The sequence below is a fragment of the Drosophila albomicans genome, chromosome 2R, assembly GCF_009650485.2.
Source record: "Drosophila albomicans strain 15112-1751.03 chromosome 2R, ASM965048v2, whole genome shotgun sequence".
In the NCBI taxonomy this organism is placed as follows: domain Eukaryota; kingdom Metazoa; phylum Arthropoda; class Insecta; order Diptera; family Drosophilidae; genus Drosophila; species Drosophila albomicans.
Genome location: NC_047631.2, coordinates 5,697,297 through 5,720,755, shown reverse-complemented (window position 1 = coordinate 5,720,755; position 23,459 = coordinate 5,697,297). Strand labels below are relative to the sequence as shown.

Genomic DNA, 23,459 nt, shown 5'->3' with positions numbered 1-23,459 from the left:
TGCAAAACTTTCAGCAAAGCACACATGAACACGCATACAAATGAAATCGACAGATTGTCAGCAATCGCAAATCAAAGCATATTTTTCGGCATGCAAAAATAGAAAATTAAGCAGACTTAACTTCAACTATGTTTGAATACTCTGTATGCACTCTATATATGTGTGTATAATGTTTTAAATTATCGCTCAGAGCTCGACAACCCGATTTGGACTAAGCCATTTTAAAGGGTAAATCAAAGTACGTGCATTGGCTTTTTTATTTCCTTTCCATATATTGTATATATTTATTGATACAAAGTGGCAATAAACCTTTTTTGTACTCGATGTGGTTTTCAAATTTGCACACACACACATACACACCCACGCACACTCACTCACTCACACACTCAGTTGCACCACAAATTGAAAATGTTTTGAACGTTGTATTTTCGACATGAATTTTTGCACCGCAAAATGTTTCATCTGCATGTGGGTGGAAATTGGCTTTTTGCATTAAATTTAAAGCATTTTACCAACAGCATACGAGTCTTTTGTATTTGTATAAGTGTTTTTAATTGTTATTCCTTTTTGCGTGATTATATTTGCCAATGGGACGGACAAGAGAGAATGTGTCTTTAAATGCATCTCATATCTCTGACAGCACCTCTTTGTTTTGTTGCTTCATAAATATTTATGAATATTACGAATATCATGCAAAAATGCAGTATCAAAGTCTAAATAACCAAGGGAAGATGAGAGAAACGGAAACAAAAAGATATGTCATCCGAGGAGCAGCGCAATCAAATCAAGCATGAGCACCAAAGCCCCCAGCTAGGCAAGATAGGAAAGGAATGGAAAGCAGGAGACGGAGACGGAGACTTAGACAAAGAGTAGCAGATTGGATAGCAGAAATTGCTGAAGGCAACAGAAGCGAAGCAGTCGCATCAAATGCAGCAGTGTGAAAATTACACCCGTTGACAATAAGCAACCGCATTCACATTCGCATTCGCGTCAACATCAGCATGAGAGAATGTCAGCAAAGATTCCAATTCGTATTTTCTATAGAATGCGAGGAGTAAAAAGTAACGGACATGGGTCTCGTATCCATACAATACATTTTTTACCTGGTCACGTGATGTCTTGTCAAATATGCAAATTAGTAAAATGATGGGTTGTTAATGGCTTTCCAGAAATTTATGGAGAAAGAAAATTTGCATCGTTGCTCTTGGACAATAATGGAAATGAGGTGAACTTCAGATTATTTGCTACAATGCAAACAAGATTTGACAGTTCAAAAAGCATATAATTATATCCGCTAATCATAAGGTAGAAGGGTAATCAGTCTTTATGCCAACAGCAAATGAAAATAACATGCAGAAGGAACCATCTTCGACAGAAAGAAAAAACGTGATAAAATCAAGAATAATATCTTGAATCAAGATATGACAAAATTGATCTAAAAAGGTTTATTCTTTAATCAAGATCGAAAATCTACAAAAATCTATATTCTCCAATTTTGGAATTCAAGATTATAATCTTGTTTCAAGAAGATTTTAAGATTGTTTCAACTTAAAAGTCTTATTTCAATATTGTTTCTTTTAAGATCGAAAAAGTATTAAATTAAGATTTTTTCTCTGTGTAGATTTCAGATAATATAAAATATCGAGATACCATCTTATGTGTAAATCACTTGTTATGGCTGCATGTAGATTAATATTGTTTTTAGCTTTTTGAGACACTTCCGACCATGCACACACTCTAATCAATGTGATAAGTGCGAAACTTAGAAGTTATTCATGAAATAATTTAATATGGAACAAACAGCTGTAGCTATCGGAGCTTTAATTGCTTTAGTTGACAATTTCGTATGATATAATATGAATGCTTTTGTGTATTGATACATGAAATGCATTTCAATATACATATTAAATTTGAATATTTTAACAATAATACCGCACTGATTTTTAATCTTATCGAAAATGAAGTCAGTTTTTTATTAGTCTTGTATTTTTTCGGTATTAATTCGATATATTTTAAAGACAATAACGCTCTTATTGTTGCTTTTTTAATAGCGTTTAGGTCGAAATAAAGCCAGTGTCAAGTTAATACGCATTCATTAAGCGCTTGCCCACTTCCAAAGGACTTTAGGCAGCAGTTATGGTTAGGAAAAATCCGTTACCGGTTCAAATTGCTGTATAAAATTGCGAATTTCTTCTGTTGGCACAATTGTACTGCACTATAAAGTTCGCATCGCAGCCACAATGATGCCACACACACATTCGCATTGATTCGTATTTTTGCATATAGAAGTACTCGTATTTCCATATAGACAATCGCTCGATTGTATCCGCAAACTGTATTGTAATGCCCAAGTGGCGTCTCTCGCTCTCTGTCTTTTGTTATTGCCGCACTGAGCCGTAGTCGTAGGGTGCTGCCCTTGCCACAGCTTTCATATCGTTCTGTGCCGGATATTTACGATTTACACGTATGCCAAATGCAACGCTCTGCGTGCCACCGACTATTCTTGCCGCTTCTGTTGCTGACTTCGACGCAACTGGAGGGCGTTAATGGTTTCGTGTTGTTGCCTGTAAGCAACAACAAATGTAACGCCGGATAAAGTGCAGTTGTCTTGAGATGCGACATTGGCCCCAAAAATATCCTGTACGAACTGTATTTAGCGCAAGTATATGTGTCATTGCATATACCCATCTGATTTTGCGAGTACTGGGTATAAAGACAACAATGGGACTCCAAAGAGTGCCTATAGAATGAAACCATGGCAAATAGTGCACAGTGCGCTGTCGCCTTCAAGTATGCAACACATGCTGGCTTGACAATTATTGTGACGATGCTATTGAAATTCAATTTTGTATGCGGCGTGTTGTGGCATGCCCCATTGGCAGCCTCATCGAAGTGGACCGTCACTTTTTCTTCGCAGGGCAACTATGCAACGCTTGTAGATTCGCTCCTTTTCTGCTTTTCTGCATTTCTCCATTTCCCTTTTGTTTACAGAATCTGCACATATGTGTGTGCGTGTGTTTTATCGGATACGTGTTTGTGAGTGCGTAAATTTCAGAGAGCCAAACACAGAGATGGCTGAGCTCTACAATTTCAGTAGATTTTTGATTTATTGAAACGCACGTTGCCTGTATTTGAGTAGTAAAAGGCATGCTTCATTTGTGATTTTCTGGCGAAAATGAAGCTATCCTCAAAATGCAATTAGCTTGCTGCCTTATGGACATTCGAGTGGAAAATCAAAGTTTGAGTTTGCACAAGCGGTGATGATGAGACTATGTGATGTTAATTGGATGTTATTGATAAGCTGAACGAGGAAACATCATTTTTGGCTCTGCCTTTCCACTTTGTAAAAGTTGGTAATACGAAATTGGCAATCTACTGTATTCCAGATGTATTGTATATAAAATCTGGCCGACTTTAAAGCTCAAGTGGCTAAACATTTAATCTAAGAGGATTTATTCTTAGCTACATAATTTTTAAGAATTTATTTCAAAAATGTTCTCGACTTTTTGTACTTCCACTTTCGCGCACAGTTTCAATTCCTCATTTTGCAGAGCGACTTTAATCTGTCGAGATTTTACCGAGGCCTGCAAATGTTCTTTGTGTAACAAACGAAAAATCCCCAAAATCCCATTCAATATTGATATATTCAGTCGAAATGAGAAGCATAATCTGCGAGTATGTATGTGAGGACAATGTGTGAGTTCCTTACACAAAAAAATACCAGTTTTCATTTGTGGCCTAGTCCTGATTTCCTTTCCAAATGCACATGTATTTTTGTCATTAACAAGCCAAAGGTCCTTTTAGCATTATCAGTTGCTTGGGGCCTCCTTAGAGAGAACACAAACACAAAGTGAAAAACGAGAAGGAAAATATGCAAATTCTTTGTTGCTTTCTATTTCTTTTGTGTGTTTTAACTGGGATTTGCTATTTGCTATGCTTATACACTCTCACATATCCTTGAGGTTCCTTGATTCCAAGCAGTCCTGAGTCCTGAGTCCTGACAATTTACGCTTGGCTCTATCGTGGTTGGGGAATTGGCTGACTGCGGTTTCTCCTATGCTTCTTGTTCTTCTTGTTGTAGTTGCCGTTAGGTGAACTACTTTGTACTGTGTATAAGGTTGCTTGCTGATGCGTATCATGATCCAGGCACTTGTAAACAGACTGCCAGGCAGACAGACAGACAACGAACCACACAGATTGTAGCCATCACACTGGACCACAGAATCAATATGCATTTGAATACGTTGTATAGGTGAAGACTGGAACATTTCGCTTTAATGCGAATGGAGTGAGGAGCTTGGGGTCCAAAAGGTGAATCACGCACGTGACCCCACGTGTTGTATGCTATTTTAGCTCAAGCAGCATTTGCATAAAGAAACGACGGTTACCATTGTGACAGGTGCCCCAACAGCCAATGAACTGGCCACACTTACCATTTACTTGCCACAGTACACAAATAACATACTATGTAGTAAGTAAGTATATGTACATTCGCCTGTGTCCTATATCAAGTAGAAAACCTAATTATATGCTTTGCTAGCGTATAGCAAGTGAGACAGATACCAAATAAATCCCATTGCTGCATCAGCACAAAGTCCCAAATCCAATAAGTAAATCCGTAACAAAATAGAACAAAAAAAAAAAGAAGAAAAACTGAAAAAAGGTGGTAGCAAATGAGCTGTCTCGGCGTCAATTTTTCCATCTGCCTACACTCCCATATACACAAACACACACATACATATATTCACTCAAATAACCGCAGTGAGATCCCAATGAACATAATAATAATAAGCCTTGGGAATAAGATAGATATATACATACATTTATTAAAGCGTGAAATATATATGCTTTTGATGTTGTAGAATTTCCAATACCCTAGAATATTTATATTCCAACATTATATGAAGTTCCAGCCCTGGTCTATCGAATAATCGAGAGAATGAAATCGATATGTAAATCAGAGTCGATTTAAAAAAAATACGTCACTGTAAAGACGCTAGCATAGGAAAAACGGAAAACAGTTGTGAAATATATTTAAGAACAAATTAAAAGAGAACAAATCAAATTAAATACATATATAAAAACTAACCTTCCGTTTGCAAATAAACTATTTAAAATATTCAATAAAATAAGTTCAGCAATATTTATTTTTGTTTTCATATTTTAAAGCTATCGCTTTATTCAACTAATACACCCCTCATCGATACATTTTTCTGATATGCTACGCATATGGAGCAAAAAGCCACTTGGCTCCTGATGTAATTAAAAGTAATTAAAACACTGTGTTTTTTTGATGAATTACTCGTAAGCCGAAGACAAAGTCGTCGCCGTGTCAAAAGTGATTAATTAATGTGTTTTTCACATGCTCGAAGCCTTTATTTGAGGACAAGTGTGGATGCGCAATGCGCATTTAATACAATGCGAGCATAAATCTTCAGTTTACTGATTAGTCGCCATAAGCCCACAAGGACTCGATTTCATAAATTTTGTAATTTGTGTCTTAATATTCAGTTGTATGCTGCGTAGCACGGAGATGAAGATTTTATCCTTGTAAATTAAGCAATTCATGTCTTTAATTACTTTTGCAAATTATATTGAGTTGAAGGGAAAATTGCATGTATGTATGTTGCAGATTTTACTCGTTTCCAACTAAAACTTATTCATTAGTTCAAGCCGCTTTCATGCTTCGAAGTATAAAACAAGTTGTTAATATGAAAAGCTAAATTAAGCATTCGCTCTAAGCACATTTCATAATAATAATATCCTAAAAACCCATTCAAATTAAAGTCAATATGCGTCAAACACTCTGCAAATTTTCTACCCTTGTATTCCGAATGGACACAAGTAAACTTTTGACAAGTCGCATTTATGTTATTCTTAGATCCATATTGTTAAAAGTTAGCAAAAAAAAAGCTATGAAAATACTGTGCAAAAACTTCCTTCGAGTGGTTCTGCATTTGACGGACTTCGAAATTTGATAGCCAAGGCAACTTTATCCGGGTTGATATTCAAAAGAGCATGAAACTTTTGGGCCTCAACTTAGAGTGCGAGTACATAACGGAAACGGAAATGTACTGAAGTATCTCACAGTTGTGAAACTTTTCATACTTCAACGTACAAAAATGTTGGTTGCAAAAATAATAGTTCCTCCTGGCAGAAAATTTTATCAAAAATATTCACTACAAAATGAGAATTTTGTTTTATTTTAATAGAGAGAAAAGTGGTAAATTTTGCAGGCCCTTACGAGCAACTTTACACCAACAATTTGGCCACGCCCACAATGTCCGCACGGATTTCGGTGTGCTCTGTACTGTTCTGTGTGGTTCGGCTCTAAATTAAAAGTTTTTCGCGAAATTTTAATAAACTGCTGCGCTCACTTAAATGCCACAAACGCCCCAAAACGTTTTGTGGCCGTCAACGTTACGCATACGACGTGTGAGCCCGCAGCAAATTTTAATTGGCTTGCCATGCGATATATATTTTTTTTTGTAACCTTTTGCTTCATTTCGTGAACTTACTTTTTGTCTCATATATGTATGTCTGTCTGTGTATGGTATGTTGTAAAGTTCAACGTGCTTTGATTTGCCGTTGGTTTGATTAAAAACTTTACATAGTTTCGGTTTTTGAGTTTTTGTTTTGTTTGTATTTGCTTTTTGGATAGTTAGCCGGGATTATTGTATAACTTTGTTGTACGACTTGCCTTCAAAATTGGCCTCCATTGTTGTCGGTCTGTAAAGTTGTTAGGGGGCGGACTATTGGCGCTTAGGGAGTTTTCCTCGCGTATTTTCTATTAGAATAGTTTTTCCGGGCTCAGGTAAAAGTTTCGGTTTTTAATTAGTTTTAGTCGCTTAGCGCCAGGGCAATTTGTCCCTATATACAGTTTGAGTTTAATATAAATCTTCACAGTGCCACTTTCTGTTGCGGTTGATGAGGGTCTTTTTCTCGTTCCCTGCTCCTGCCTTTGTTACATTGTCTTGGTTGCGACTAATTGGGGTAAACTTGTGTAAAACGCTTTGAGGAAATTTGCAAAAATGCCAAGAAATTGTTACTCAACAGCTGGGTATCATTTTAAATGGAGAGCTCTCCAGCTTAGATCGGATTACCAATGTTCGTGTTGAAATGAGAATGCATGGTATAAATTGCAAGAGATAAGAAATTATTCATATCTTTATGCCTAAGATACAGGCTACATGCAAAAGAATTGTAAATTAATTAATTGATAATAACTGCATAATGCTTACTAAGAACTGTTTCTAAAGTGTCGACACTGAACAATTTGATAAACTTCACCCGTATTTTATATATTAGTCTGTGTTCAACCACCCGAGTAATTTTTTCGTTAATTTTCGATCAGTAAAATAGGTCGTTAATTTTGTTCTTTAATCGTTCCTATTTGATTTTTTTGGTGACGTTCTTAGTTTTTAATATCAAATACGTTTTGATTTATTATAAAAAGTTTTTGTATTTTTTACTTCAAAATTTATTGTTATAAATTCGTCACCCTAAAACAACCAACCACTAAAATAACTAATAATCAAAAACCTATATGTGAACAAGTACGTAATAAAGTGAATAGTGGAACAAGAATGAACTGAAAAGCAAACATGAACAAATGAAGAAACAAAAAAAGATGGTTAACTTATTAAGTTCATTCATTTTTCTGATTAGTTTATTTAAATCGTTCGTGAATTACTCAACACTATTATATGTTATACATCTACTTAATGAAGTCGGAAATATGTAATTGTCACACCAATGAGTACTGTAACAAATTCATACGAACAGTTCTAGCTTAGTTCTTGAAATACAAACAGAGGAAATGATTTGTTAATTGACGCTGATCAAGAGCAATTTTACCTCCATTCCATTCCATGAAAAGCCCACAAAAATAAAATTTAATTAACTTGAAAATGCGGCATGTCAAATTGAATGAGAAGTCGTGACATCACATACAATGAAGACACACACATAAGTGTGGGGTAAAGTGAGTGTGTGTGTGTGGGACGGACAAACAGAGAAATACCAAATAATGCACATTTCCGCATCCGCTTCGAATATATCGGCGCCATTTTGAGCCCCAGCAATGTACAAATATTAGCTCATTGCCTTTTGCCTTTTTGTATTGGCCGCGTCCTGTGTCCCAGAGTTTGTGAGATGGAATTCAGCGCTTGCGATGTCCTGGCAAGTGTTTCAAAATAAACAGCTTCAGTGTAAATTGCCTTGGGCAAGTTTGATGCCAATGCTCGCATTTCGTTGCTTTTGAGTCAAGTTTGACTTGTCTACACGCATGTGAGATGAGCTGAAGTGTACAAGTGAGCAAGTGTGGGAGAGAGTGTAACTCTTAGTGTGAGTGCGAGTGTCAGAGCATGACTGTCTTTGCGGATAAGTTTGTATGTGTGCTGCGACTGTGTGTGTTTGTGTTTGCCATATCGTCGTTTGCTACTGTTGCCATTTTGCAGCGGGAAGACAAACAGCAAAAGTTGCTGGCTAAACATTAAGAAATCAACTTTAGACGCTGTTCGCTATTCGCCGTTCGCTGCTCGCCTTTCGCGTCAGCCATGGCGCCTTTGTTGTGCTCCGAGTACAATGTGTATTTATGCTACATCTGTGCGCGTTACTTGCTCAGACACTGCTTTGGAAAGCTGCTGTAGCTGCTGCTGCTCCTGCTTTCCCCTTGGGTTGTTTTACCAAGCAACTTTCTCAGGCATTCCACATGCCGTTCGTTGGAGTTGTTGCTATTGCAAAATGCTCAAAAAGCTACAACATAAACATAAAGTTATTATATAAATATGAAGTAGCACTCTTACCAGCACTTCGGGGGCGGCAGTAACTGAAAGTGGGCGTGACGTTTGTGCTCTGTTTTTGGCACAAAGCGCGTTAGCTAAACGCTGGAATAGATCCAGAAACAAAAAGCATAATACTTAGCAGTTTCTGCTCAAAACTTTGCGCCAACAAAATCTTGACTTGACTTTCGGGTTTTTTCCTCAAGTTTTCGTTTTGGTTTTTGCAAATAATTTACTGACTATGGCTTCTGGGTTTCCCTTTTTTTTGTGCTGCGGATCCCTTTGTGGTGCCGTGGATTTGAATTATGTGGCAGATTAAGTCACAGCGCATGCCTTTGGGTTATTTACAGTCAATTCTTGGATGTCGGTTAAAATATAATTTCAGAAATGTTTCCACTTTCCAGTGAACAATTAGCAAACGCCTCTTTAATGTAAATATATTGCATCTAAATCTTTTTTAACTGCGAGTTTGGCATATTCAATTTAAACAAACCAATTTGGCATAACAAATAGTAAAAAATAAATGCTCTTTTACACATACATATAGAGAGTACTTGAACACTCGCACATGTTGTTGAAAGCAATGCAACCGCAAAATAAACAGCAACAAAAGCGTGCACAGGCCAAAGCCATTACTCATACGTCATGTTGCACTACCAAAGGGAATACAAATACAAAATGCATGCAAAAAACCAAAACTAAAAAAGAAGAAAAGCGAACAAGTAAATCGCTTGAGCGCCCAAAAAATAACAACGACAACTACAACCACGAAGCGATTCGGATTGGGTTTGAGTTTCGGGTTGCCAAGTGGATCAGAGAATGCGTTGCTGGTGCATTTTTGGTATTTTAGTGTTGGCTCAAACTCTGCTCGTTGTTTGTTCTCCGGTTTCTATAAACGTACGCACACACCCACAATCATACACACACACACACACACCCTTCAAATTGAGTCGACAACTTGGTTTTCTATTTTTGTTTTGACTCTTTCTCTCGCTTTACTTTTGGCTGAAACTTGCGTTATTTCTATTCCACAATTATACGTTGCCAAGACGACTTTAGTCTGCTGTCTGCTGCTTGCTGCCTTTTAGCCCATTATTCAAGCTGTGTGTGCGTAACCAACTGATTGTAGGTGCAGGAATGAGAGTGCGAGTGCTGCTGTTGTCGTTGTTCTTGTGTTCTGCTGCTTGCTTACGACTAACTTGCGTTTAACCACAAATTGAATTACCCAACAGTTTAGCAGTTGCGTGATGTGCACCACTAACTGTTCCCTCAGCTCCCTCTTTATCATCATCATCGCTGTTCTCCGTCTGCTCTCAACCTTCTCCTGCCCTTGCACATTATTATCAATTGCTGTGGCACGCGCTTCTCTACAGCATTCAAATCTACAAATGCACTGCGTCACAAGGGTACGTGATGCGATTCTCTCCGGCTTAAGCCTTTAACTTTACCACTTCCCGCCATCAGCATCGCTGTGTGGCATACAATTGTAGAGTGGCAAATATATGCCTAGTGGATTTAACTCAACTTAACGCTCGTCCATTCAACATACCTGCAAGAGAAAGAGAAAGGAGTGTTACTTCTGAATGTTTAAATTAGTTAAATGATTTGACAATATGACTATGATGTTTCTTGACAACACTTCAGTGCAGCAAGTTGACAAAGTCCATATGTCACATAATTGGGACTCAAATTAGACAAATTTCCAAGCATTTACGCTCTTTGGCTTTTTTGTCTACAATATGTCAACTAAAAACTGTTTAACTATTTAAGTATTTTCAGCACGTATTCGCCATACACACATGTACGTAGCGCAGAGTTAGAAATTACGAAAATCAGCAAAGCAAATAAATAAAATATCTATGTGGAAAAGGAGAAGTGAATGCTCTTCCTCATTTTTGTTCGACCCGGAATCGCTATTAGAATGCGAAATCTAGCAATAGCCGGAATTGACGACAACGTTGTCCTAACTGATTTCATCCTGATGGTGGTTGTTGTTGTGTTGGTTGTTGTGTCAACACACGAAAGGACGACACAACAAACCAGACACGGCGTTGTCAGAGAGGATGCCTAATTGCCAAGTATTCATCACACGCGCGCCCATGCGAGTAAACGTGACAGATGCCACTCGAATTATCTACAAATAGCGTGCGTCTCGGTCATATATAGAATCTCCCCTCATATACAAACACAGTATATTCTAATGTATACATAATATCTGGTAAGTATACTTAATCAAAATGCACCACATGCCACAAGGTAGAGCAAACAAAACTAAAGCAAAATAAATAGATGGAATTTAGTTTAATATCATTTGCTTAAACCTTTTTTTGCATTACATTCTTCTGTTGCCAAAGTGATAACTTTCCTTCCCCAATGGAAGCTAATCTAATACTTTTTTGCTGTTCAATGCTGTAAAATGTGGCAAGTAAAGTGCAAACTCTTGGCAAGCAAAATGAAAAAGTGCTAAGAAAAAGGTTGCCAGCTCCAGCTTCGACTATCATCCTCACAACTTGAATTATGGACTCGACTTAACGTTATTTGCTTGTACTTTATCTGAAAGGTAGAATATCCAAGCTCAACATCTCTTTTGTTTTGTGCTTTAAATCTACTCATGAATTTTATTTAAGATTCGTTAAAGCAAAGGTTGAAATTGAGTATCTAAGAGAAAAAGAGAACTTCGTTTTATATTTTGTTTGTATATTGTGTGAATTGAATTGATTAAAAGTAGTTTGCTATTAAGTAATTTTATTTTGACCTGTTGATAACTGCAATTGGGAAGAGTCAATCATAATAATAATGAGTCATCGATCAATCAATTAGGTAAGAATTCCCAACAAGTATTAGCTTTGCAATGAATTGCAACAATAAAAGACACTGTCAATAGCATTTAAAACCGTTTTTGTGTTATCAGCTCCATTTCGCCTTTTCGGCTCAACAAATTTCTGGTTTATGTGATTGCAATGTAGTTCATTTGAGGTATAAATCGCTTAAGCTGTCCTGCAGCAAAAATATGAACTAAAGCTCTATGGCTGCAGCGGCACAGGGAAAACGCATTTGCGACGTTGTTTACGTGGCGTATGAGTAACAAATCAAATCCTGTACGCACCAGAGCTGCACGGATGCCAACCACAAGCAAAATGTCTGATTGGCAACATAAATCAAGCTCCTGCACTAACTCTAACCACACACACGCACAAAAGCGAACACACACACGCATATAGTCGACGTACAGTAAAAGAGGCTGCGATAAAGCCAAGAGATGACTGCACACAACAAACATAATGAACGCTGCCTCGTGCCGGGTTGAACTTGCCACGGAATTTGGTTGGCCAATTTCTTTGCCTCTTTTTCAGGCTGGGGCGCTTTGTCACGTTGGCACAAACGCTGAATGACTTCGTTAGCAGCATGCTAGCTTACAAACAGGCGACAGCGACACACGCTGCTGCAGAGCTGTCAAAACTTATGCAAAACAGGCAGCAGCCAGACAACTGTAGCTGCAAGCTGCAGCTCTCTGCTTGGCAATCTGTGTGCTGGGTGCAATTGAGCAGCAAATTGGCTGTGCAAAAAAAAAAAAAAAAAACAAAAAGAGGAAAGTCGAAAAAACAAAAAAGGGAAGAGAAATGGGCGGGCCGACTAAAATTGTTAGCACAAATAAACGAGAGTCTCGAACGCAGAGTCACCTGCAACGTGCAAACGCGTAAATTTATTGCGTCAAGTGCGCCATTTGCATGCGGCCCAAATCTGCTCCCAATTGCATTTCGATGTGGACCAAACATCACGTAACGAGACAACTTAAATGCCTTCTAAGCAGCTAAATGTGGGGCTGTTCATTCGAAACTTTATTCAATTAGCCCGCTCGTAAACTACTTTTCTATTATTTTCTTTTGTATGACAAAAAACCACTGAAAATCGGGTTTTATCAGCTTTGGCTGACAATCTGGTATGTTTCGTACTCTAAGGTATATTTTAAATGTAGCCTTCAGTATTTTTTTGTATTTTAGTGATATATTAATTTGGTTTATTTTCAGATAATACCTCACTGTTTTACTTTTGCTCAAAATGGGCATAGGATATCTCACAGTCGAGCACACTCAACTATAGCTTTTTTACTTGTTTCAATTAGTGCGCTTAAAAACTACTTCAAAATCAGTTAAAGACTATAAATATATATAAGAATGAATAGATTCATGCAATCTGAACTTGGATGTTTACTAAGCAGCTGATAGACGGTCTACTCATTAAAAATCTATTCAATTATTATTATTGTCTTTTCAGTTGCTCAGTAAATAATTTACATTCATTTTTGATTGCGATGATTTTCTAAATTTATATTTAAAATCAAAATCAGATCGCCACTGTAAATAATAACAAGTACAACAGCTACAGTCGAGTGTGCTCGATTGTGAGATACCCGCTACCCATTTTGAATAAATATTACGGTATTATTCTCAAAATATACCCGAAATATACTACAAAAATACTAAAATATGCCAAATGGTATATTTGGTATATTGATATAGTACTATATTCAAAATATACCATAGACGGCACAGACGGGCGTGGCAAAAATTTGAATCAAACTTGATCTGCGTGCAAACATAACAAATGATGTCGAAAAAAATTATAGCTCTATCTCTTATAGTCTCTGAGGTCAATGTATTCATACGGACAGACGGACAGACACACAGACGGACATGGCTAGATCGTATCGGCCATTGACGCTGATCAAGAATATATAAACTTTATAAGGTCGGAGATGTCTCTTTCTACCTGTTAGATACATTTCCTGCCGGCACAAAGTTATAATACATCTCCTTCTACCCTATTGGTAGCGGGTATAAAAAGGAATAAGTCGTGCATTGGAAATTCTCCGTTATCTTAAATTTCGATCACCTGCTTTACCGTAGTTTAAGCTTGAATCCTCTATTGCGCTAGTTATCTAGAAAAGTTACGATTCACGTTGCACTGCACAAGAAAATAAATATGTGGTATATTTGTTTGTCGCATCTTTACGAGTTAGCTACAAAATTCGATTGGAAATTGGGATTTGTGCTGTTACACCTTTTGCGCTTTTGGAACTGATTTGCATGCTGGTCGTGTTGTTTTCTCTCTGTCAGTGTGTCCGTGTTGTTTTCCAGTGATTTAGCACCGCCCTCAAATTGTGCGCCTTTGGCTGGATTTGGCTGAAAAGGTAAACGGCATCTTCTGCTCCTGCAGTGTAGTCGGATTTAGTGTTTGCTTTCGTTTTTAATTTGGACTTTATTTATTTATGTCTTTTGCCGTTACGTAGATGGAAAATTGGTGTCTAAATTAGAATTCAGCTCAAGTTGATTTCGCCTCTAGACTGCAGTCTGCAGACTGCGGACTGCGGACTACGAACTACAAAACTGTCGAGCGTTGTATGTGGGTTAGGCAAACAAACTGCAACCAGAATAGAAATGTGCGCCCATTTGGCACTTGCTGGGTTTTGGTTGCTTTCCATCTAACATGCCAAGTTCCTCATACAGCTGCTGCTGCCCTCCGGCTAAATGTAAGCACTTCTGTGGTTCAACAATTAAAACGAAGCGTTTGGAGAAGCATCGTCTCTCTCCGTCTGTCTGTCTGTCTCAACATCTCTCTGTCCCCGTTCTAGTTGCGCCCAATTTTCACTCTTGGGTCGTCCCCCTCTGTGGATCTGTTTGCCGGTATTTACCCCGAGGTACGTGTGAGTGTGTTCCTCCTTCAGTCGCATTGTGGCACGTCAATTGTTTTGCATTGTTTTTAGTTTCTGTTGCTGTTCTGTTCTATTTTCCGTTATGTTACGTCTAAGCTTTGAACGCAGCTGGCTGCATCGCCGCTTGCTACATTTGGTAGTCATCTGGGGTCTAATGGGAATTGCGAATATTGAGCAAAAGCTTTTCGTTTAAATCCATTTCGCATGTTTACATTTTTAATGCTCTGTTTTCTGATTGAGTAAAGATTTACCAAATTCAAAGCATTTAATTTCCTTCATAAATACATGAGGTAAGTTGCTCTACTTGATATATTCATGCCCAAACTACGCAAAATGAATTGTGTAAATAATTAAAGATTAAAGCAAGAACTTAGTAGATAGTTTAGTTGCTTTGGAAGTGAAATCTAGCTTTGGTTTCTATACTAAAAGAAGAAAAAGAGGATCTCCTTAATACATAAAATGCTTTCAAATATATAAGCCTTATAACATTTAATAAATAGATTAACTTTTAAGCTCAATTATTCGTATATACTACATCTTAGCAGTCACTTTACTCAATTTAAACTGAGATTTCTCCTGGCAATTTCTCAGACTGTTAAATCCGATTCAAATAGAAATTTAAGTCGCAATCACATGTGAAACCCCATTTATGTAATATCGAAGCCATGTGCAAATAAATATGTTTGAAAAACTTATTCAGGCAAAACCATTTAAGTTTACAAGCAAACTCAATGTGCAAGTGCAGAAAATAATGGAATACTATCAAATTTGCCTGATAATCCAATAAAGTCAACGACAGTCTCACACACAAACACACTCTCAAATTTACAACGAGAAAAGGAAGCAGAACGGAAGCGGCGCAAAGGAAGAGGAGACAGGAAGAGGCACTCGACTAACAACTTCATTGATACGCACGCAAGTCAAGAAACCTCGAAACCATGCCACAGTCTGAGTACTTGGCACCGCATACTTGCTTACAACAAGCCAATGGATGTTAAACCACATTTATAAGACGATGGTGGCTCCTCACATATGCAATATGAACCATTCTGTTCTCCATTCCCCACTGCATGTAGTTGATTTTCTCGCTTTCTCTCTCGCTTTCTTACTGTCTTGTTGACATTAGATTGTGTTTAAAGTGGTTGCGCACACTCACACACACACACATACTCGCACATAGCTTGTCATATATGGCAGACACAAGTCGCACGCACACATACCAGAGTAGTGTGGTTTGGCATATATAATGCCTCTAAAATTGTCTACTTATACATTTATGCAAGTGCCTGGGCCTGTCGGGATCATATGCCACATTGTCACACTTCAGCCTTGAGTGTCACATGAGCGTAAGTGTATGTAAGTGAGTGAATATGTGCGAGTGCGACTACGACTGCGAGTGTGTGTGCGTGTGCGTGTTTGACAATTGTTTGTTAATGTCCTTGTGCCAGCGGAAACGGAAGTCTAAATGACATTAACTCAATATGGGCCCAATTGATTTTCTCTTTTATTTTTCTATATTTTTTGCACCCAAAAGCAAAATAATAATAATAAGAACGTGACTTTCAACTCAAAAGTATAAAGACAAAAGAACTCGCATTAGCTTGAAGTAAACTTTGACAATAAAATGTCCACCATTTTGCAGAATATCCCATTTTCGGACTAAGTAATACCCTGTTTTATTTTTCAACAATTCAATAATTTCGCTTAAGTTGTACAAAATAATTTTACATTGCGGATACCTTTCTAGTAAAGTATTGGGAAAACAGCATCGCAAGCACTTTATTCAGAAGTTTGACAGTTTACAAGGGAAGCCAGTATTATAATTGTCATCAAACAATTATTTTATAGAATGTTCTTTAAACTTAATTCTCTATTTAACTGATTGTGGTACCACAATTTGTTTGTCTATAATTCTACATGAAGAAATTGATAGTTGTTCTTTTTGCGTATACATCATTTGACAGTTCAAAAGTGGATCCTGTATTTTTATTAACCTTAAACAATTATTTCATATATAGTATTTAGCTGATTGTGATATCACACTTTGTTTAAATATAATTCAAGTCAGAAAGTCCAAATTATTCTTTTTACGTTTCCTTTAGTTTCTTTTTTTTATACCCGCTACCCATAGGTAATAACTTTGTGCCGGCAGGAAATGTATGTAACAGGTAAAAGGAGGCATCTCCGACCCTATAAAGTATATATATTCTTAATCAGAGTCAACAGCCGAGACGATCTAGCCATGTCCGTCTGTCCGTCTGTGTGTCTGTCCGTCTGTGTGTCTGTCCGTCTGTCCGTATGAACACCTAGATCTCAGAGACTATAAGAGATAGAGCTCTAATTTTTTTTCGACAGCATTTGTTATGCACGCAGATCAAGTTTGTTTCAAATTTTTGCCACGCCCCCTTCCGCCCCCGCAAATCAAACAAGTAAGAAAGTTACAGTCGAGTGTGCTCGACTGTGAGATACCCGCTACCCATTTTTATTAAAGGCAAAATATTGCGGTATCATTTTCAAAATATACCGAAAATACTTAAAAAATACTAAAAATATACCAAATGGTATATTTGGTATATCGATATAGTTCACCATTCAAAATATACCATAGACGGCACAATGTACCAGATTGTCGGCCAAAGCAACTCAGACCCCTAGTAAGTAGGCGTTTTTGCCCATACAAAAGTATTTCTTTAATAACTTCCACAATTTTTATTTGATCGCAACCAAATTTTCAGGAATCATAACTACTACAGTAATTATTGTATGTACCAAAATTTGTAGCTCTAGCTTTAAAATTACACTTGTTATTCAATTTTTTTGATTTGCGGGGGCGGAAGTGGGCGTGGCAAAAATTTGAAACAAACTTGATCTGCGTGCAAACATAACAAATGCTGTCGAAAAAAAATTATAGCTCTATCTCTTATAGTCTCTGAGATCTAGGTGTTCATACGGATGGACGGACGGACGGACAGACGGACAGACGGACAGACGGACATGGCTATATCGTCTCGGCTGTTGACGCTGATCAAGAATATATATACTTTATAGGGTCGGAGATGCCTCCTTCTACCTGTTACATACATTTCCTGCCGGCACAAAGTTATAATACCCTTCTACCCTATGGGTAGCGGGTATAAAAATCGAATAACAAGCGTAATTTAAAAGCTAGAGTTGCGAATTTTGGTATATACAATAATAACTATAGTAGTTATGATTCCTGAGAATTTGGTTGCGATCAGATAAAAATTTTGGAAGTTATTAAAGAAATACTTTTGTATGGGCAAAAACACCTACTTACTAGGGCTCTTAGTTGCTTTGGCTGACAATCTGGTATATTGTGCCGTCTATGGTATATTTTGAATGCGGTACTACACCGATATACGACATATACAATTTGGTATATTTTTAGCATTTTTGTGGTATATTTGGTATATTTTGAGAATAATACCGCAAAATTTATTGCTTTTATTTAAAATGGGTAGCGGGTATCTCACAGTCGAGTACACTCGACTGTAGCTTTCTTACTTGTTTGTATTGTTTGTGTTTAATTTATATTTCCCACAAATTTAATTTATGACAAATTATTTGCATATTTAAAACAGGTCATCCCATTAATTATTATTTTGCACAGAGCATATGCTTTTTTATAATGAATTGTATTAATTACATGTTTTATCTCGTCTGTATGAGCAATCCATAAATGTTGTTGTGTCATTAACGCGACATAAATCAATTGCGTGAAGAGGTCTTAATTTACCATTTACATTAAGAGCAGTGTTAATTAATGGTTTCCATTTCGAAGTGAAAACAAATATGAAAGTCACACTTGAATTTCTGAATATCTTATGCCAACAAATAGATTGAATTTAATAGCTAAGTTTGTATTATAAGAAAATGAAAAGACGCATATAAATCATCAGGACAAATTTAATTCGAAATCTCATAGACTAATGTGAGGCACGAAAGATATGACTCATTGGAGAAATACATGTGTGTATGCATGCAGCAGGGCGTTGAATGTTTGCTTATAAACAAAATTGAATTTTTATCGCTGCAGCATCGCAGAGAAGTAAAGAGAAAAAGAGTGAGAGAAAGCACTGACAACATGCCAGCAAAGCGCATGAGAAACGTTCGAATCAATGAACAAGAAAAACGTACCGAGAGACTCACACAGTTACAAATAAGTGTGTACACATACACAAGAGTGTGTAACAGCCAAAAAGTATGCAACATAACTTTGAGCGCTGTGTAGCATAAGGTGGCATGTGGCAGGTGGCAGGTGATACGTGACCTAGTTGACGGGCATTGCCGCAGTAGTGGAAGAAACTCAGCGGGTACAGAATTGATATCACATGCTTTTGGATACGTTTTGGAGTATTGCCCCGCTAAATGAGGACTTCTGGGGCATTCGGCATTCGGCATTTTATGTTTATGTATGCAAAATAGCAGAAAGTGTATAAATGCTTCAAGCGCGTATCGCGTTGCATACGTAAACGGGTTGGGAAAATCAAGGAAAATTATTTATACACAAGCATAAATGGAACAGAAAATGCTCAGGAAATTGGTTTATGCTTAGCTGACCTTTAACCGGATTGCAATTTGTTAGGCAGCACATACGACGAATGCAGAGTAAAACTCTCTCGAAACTAATCCGATCGCCTGCTCTGACCGTTATGTGAACTGAATCATAAAAACTTTATGTGTCAAATGTCATAATCCGAAATCACTTTGCAGCTGGCGGTCAAACTCATAAATTTTCTGACCTTTGCGAGCATTGCTTGGTTGTTGCCCGAGACTATTTCATGTAGCTATTTAATAGAACTTCGCATTTTATTATTATTTATGTTTCACTTTAGTTTGCTAAACGAAGCACGCACATGATTTCGATAAAAGTTCAATCCCCCAAAATCGTAATATTTTGGGACGAAACCAAAAACAATAAAAGTAAAGACATGAGTCTGCATATACTTCGACTTTCCCCTATTTACGTATACGCAATATTTGCTTTGCTTCGCACTCCATTGCGCATTTTATGGCACACACTCACTAAACGCTCCATAATTTCCACACATTTTCATATATTGCTTCATAATATGCAAATCTCAAGCATCCTTTGCCTAAAAACCACATTCCTTGGACCGGACCAATTAAAAGCATGAATATTTAAATTTTTATTGTCTGTGCACTTAAATGCTTAGTATTTAATTGCTCCGAATAAGTAAGGGTAAGTAATTTAGCAAGGATTATGTATGGACATTGCCAAAATTTTATTTTAAAAATAGTTAAAGCCACAAAATGTTTGGGGTTTCTCTATGTATAAGTATGCTTGGATACATTTTAATAGGATTTTGTGTGCTTGGGCAAGTTATATTCAAGATTTTGAGAGAGAATATTTTTGGCAACTGGCTGATTGAAATTACTCAATTACTATACAATGGCTATGAACAGAAAAGTATCAAAGAAAGCAAAGTCTAACAATACACAAAATAATCGCAGACTTTCGAGGAAAATCTCCTCGTTGTTTTCATATTAAAAACCTTTTTTCAACCAAGTCGCTATAAATCACGCTAAACATTAAATTATGCACATAAAATGCCAGGCAAATCCTCCACCGAGAGACACCCAGCTCACTGCATGAGCGGGGATAAAAAAGAACAAAGCCAAGGAAAAGCTGCTACAATTATGTGTTTAATGCATAAATCAAAAACTCATTTAAAATTAAATCACAGCATTCAACAAATCACAACACAAAGTCGTGCTGAAAAAAACACTGCGATATGAAAGCAATTATTATTTTTCCCTTCGTATTTTTTTCTTCTTTTTTGTTACAGAGGTTTGTGAGTATGTTGGATGTACGTGTATTTGAGTATGAATTATTCTTGTATTCTACATGCATATAAAAAATTCAAAAGCCTGCCAGTAACAACAACAATAACAACAACAAGGGGAGGACGTCAACAACAACAACAACAAGAACAAGAAACAGTCAGCGTCAACGAGTGTATAAAATGTTTATGTAGAAATAAATTGAATGCCGCCAAAAGAGCCAAGCTACAGCAGCTATTAAAATGAGGAAAATAAGCAACGAGTTGACTTCAAGTCCACGAATTGTTCATACTCTCAAATATAAATATGAGAGGGAACACGAATTACATTTTGTCTCAAGATTTACTACTTAGTTGGATAAATAGATTACATTATGTTGGCATAAAAAGGATAACATTTGGTAAGCGAATTTATGGTGTGACAATTGTCTCTGTTGGTAGATACTAGTTCTAGATGAGGTCTTAGTTTGAAAACTTAAGGCTATGTATGCTTTGTATACTTTGCTAGGTTTTGGTCACACTTTTCGCTTTCGCCATATATTTGCTTAAATTTAATAAAAATCTAACGAAATTATTAAATTTGCAGAAATTTAAGAAAACTCTCGTTACTAACTGACTGACATAAGCGACGCTGTCAAGAGACTCGGTGAGGGTATGATAAATGTATCTGTATGCTCCGCAGGACACCTACGCACATAGTACAATAATTTAAGGAAGCCAACACCATTTCAGCAAGTGGCAGAACTGGGGTTGTGTGGCGGGTGTGGTTACGTGGGGTATGAATAAGTATTACCAGCCCGTTGTTGCAGGACGATGTTTGAGCGCCGCATGTCAACTGTCGGCAGCTGCGCACATGCAAGTCAGACACTTCATTCATACATATATCAACATCTACAAACACATGCACAACTACACACAAACACAGACACAGACAGGAAGTGAAGGGAACACACTTGGCAGCGCTGGGCCAGGCTGGGCAAACTTCAGTCAAGACTTGAGTACGTGTCGCCCTGCAGTTGAGCAGATGTGATGAGGACAATGGGGACAACGACAAGAAGCAAAATTCCTGCAGTAAAATGCGCTCAACTGTGCAGCCAGTTAGACTCCTTCTCCCCCGCTAACTGTTGTCTCTCTCTCTTGTGTGATGCGCAAGCATGCTCTGATCTATTCTCACAAATGTGCTTTGCATGCTGTCAAAAGTTGTCAGTGGCGCAGCGGTAACTGCAACTTGCACCCAGCAGTGGAGAAGAGCTGGAGCAGCTGCTTCATCAGCGTATTGCCTGTCAGGCTAATGGTACTACCAACTTTTGTTTTTCCTTCACATATCATTTACAGCCATGGTAGACTATTGTCCCAGCGATTGCCATTATAAGGAGCCAATGTGGCGCAGCGTGCGACCATGTCAAGTTCTATTCGGGCTTTGAGTTAAGGGTTAAACATCAAGTGCCAAGCAGCAGCATTTGACCCACTCTCTTGACTATTGGGAGATAATCCCTTTTGGCCCCAAACTACTTTGGCTGATGTCTAGTGGTACTCCACAGAAATGGTTCAAAAATCAAGCTGTGAGTACTCTTAAAAAGTGAACAACGAGGGGCCTAGCAATGCCACTTGGGTACAAGAAATTTATTGATTGCTATAAGAAAAGGCACTCTGGAAACCATACTGGCAACTGAGTCGCATTTTATCCATATGTAGGGCAAAAAACAACACAAAAAGGATATGTCCGAGAGGTTCAACTAATTGAGAAGTTTATGAGCATCAATTTCGTTTCTTACTAATAGAAATATATATTGCTCTTATCAATATTGATGCTGAAAACTTAAGCCAAGAGTAGCTCATAAGTATGCTATAAAAAGATTGCCGTGAAAGCTTACTTCAATCGCTTTATCATTTAGATACACACACTTATGTACACTCATGGCACAAGGAATTTCCTTGGCAATTGCAATATATCAGAATAAAAATTGCAATAAATTCCCATGGCCACAATATATACAATATGCATTTTGTGTCATAAATGCGTCTGTTATATCAAATCCATTCTAATCCACTTTGTATGCAACAATATTGTTTGAATATGTCAATATACTCTAGAGTGCAGCAATCTCTCATAAATTGGATTCCAACATTTTTTAATGCAGTTCAATGAAAGTGCGCTTTTATTATTTGTGCCATTTCAATACAAATTATTGCAGTGAGCTTGTAAGCACCTCTGCTTCTCTGAAAGCTTGTGTTCGATATTAACATTGCATTCGTGCAATTGACTCGACTGGCACTCATCATACTGAAAAATCCGTTTTTTATCCACAATTTTTATGTGAGATAATCTCGGGCAATAATTCATAACCATAAAATATCAATTTTTGTCTACAGTTTCGTTATTGAGAGGGGCGACTGTTATCTTCGCGCATAAATTTCAAGCTACTCACACATGCATACACAATACAACACAACAGAGTACAGCAGATGCCACAACAAACAACAGGAACTATGCACAAAAATATTGACAATGACGCTACAAGCGAAAAGTGGTGGGGAGGGGGACGAAGTGACATGCCAGACAGACAAGTGTATCGAAAACAGGAGGAGCCACAGCAGCAGTAGGAATATCTGACAACGGCAACAACAACGACTACGACAACAAGGACATGACTGGCAGCAGCGCAAGGACTATATCATAAGCAGCCAACGAGCATATCATAAATATGTGAGGGGTGCCTGCTGCTGCCAGCATATGTTTTAATGCCTGGCAATAAAAATTTATGCATGATTGAAGTTTTTCAAGATTGGCGAAAGGCAACCAAAATGCTGCTCAAATGTGTGTCTAAAATGTCTGACAGATGCGGGTTAAATTATGTACAAAATAAACGTCGTTTAACATTGAATTCCCCTTTGCAAATCAGTGCGACAATCATCACTGAGCAATCTTTAAATTCGTACGGAAATACCAAAAAATATAATTGCTGCACACGGTTTTGGGTAACAAATAAAGCAATTACCAAACCTGTCAACTGTTTAGCTAGACATCTAATTGAGACGGTAATGTGGCTTACACATTACAAATCCCTTAAGTACGGCACACAAAACTGAGGCGATAAATAAATAAATGCGCCAGTCAATGAAATTTATGCACCCAAA

At 37.4% G+C, this 23,459-nt stretch overlaps 1 protein-coding gene and 1 long non-coding RNA gene across 4 annotated transcripts in view; both read right to left on the bottom strand.

The window, feature by feature from the left end:
* The window catches only part of LOC117576295 (heparan-sulfate 6-O-sulfotransferase 3-B), an 87,684-nt gene that overhangs the window by 18,644 nt on the left and 45,581 nt on the right, over positions 1–23,459 (bottom strand). The gene's annotated exons all lie outside the window — the stretch shown is intronic.
* On the bottom strand, positions 7,480–8,918 carry LOC127566023 (uncharacterized). Its single transcript, XR_007955361.1, has 2 exons — positions 8,808–8,918; positions 7,480–8,757 (listed from the first exon to the last, which is right to left on the bottom strand). It is a non-coding gene; the product is annotated as an uncharacterized LOC127566023 (long non-coding RNA).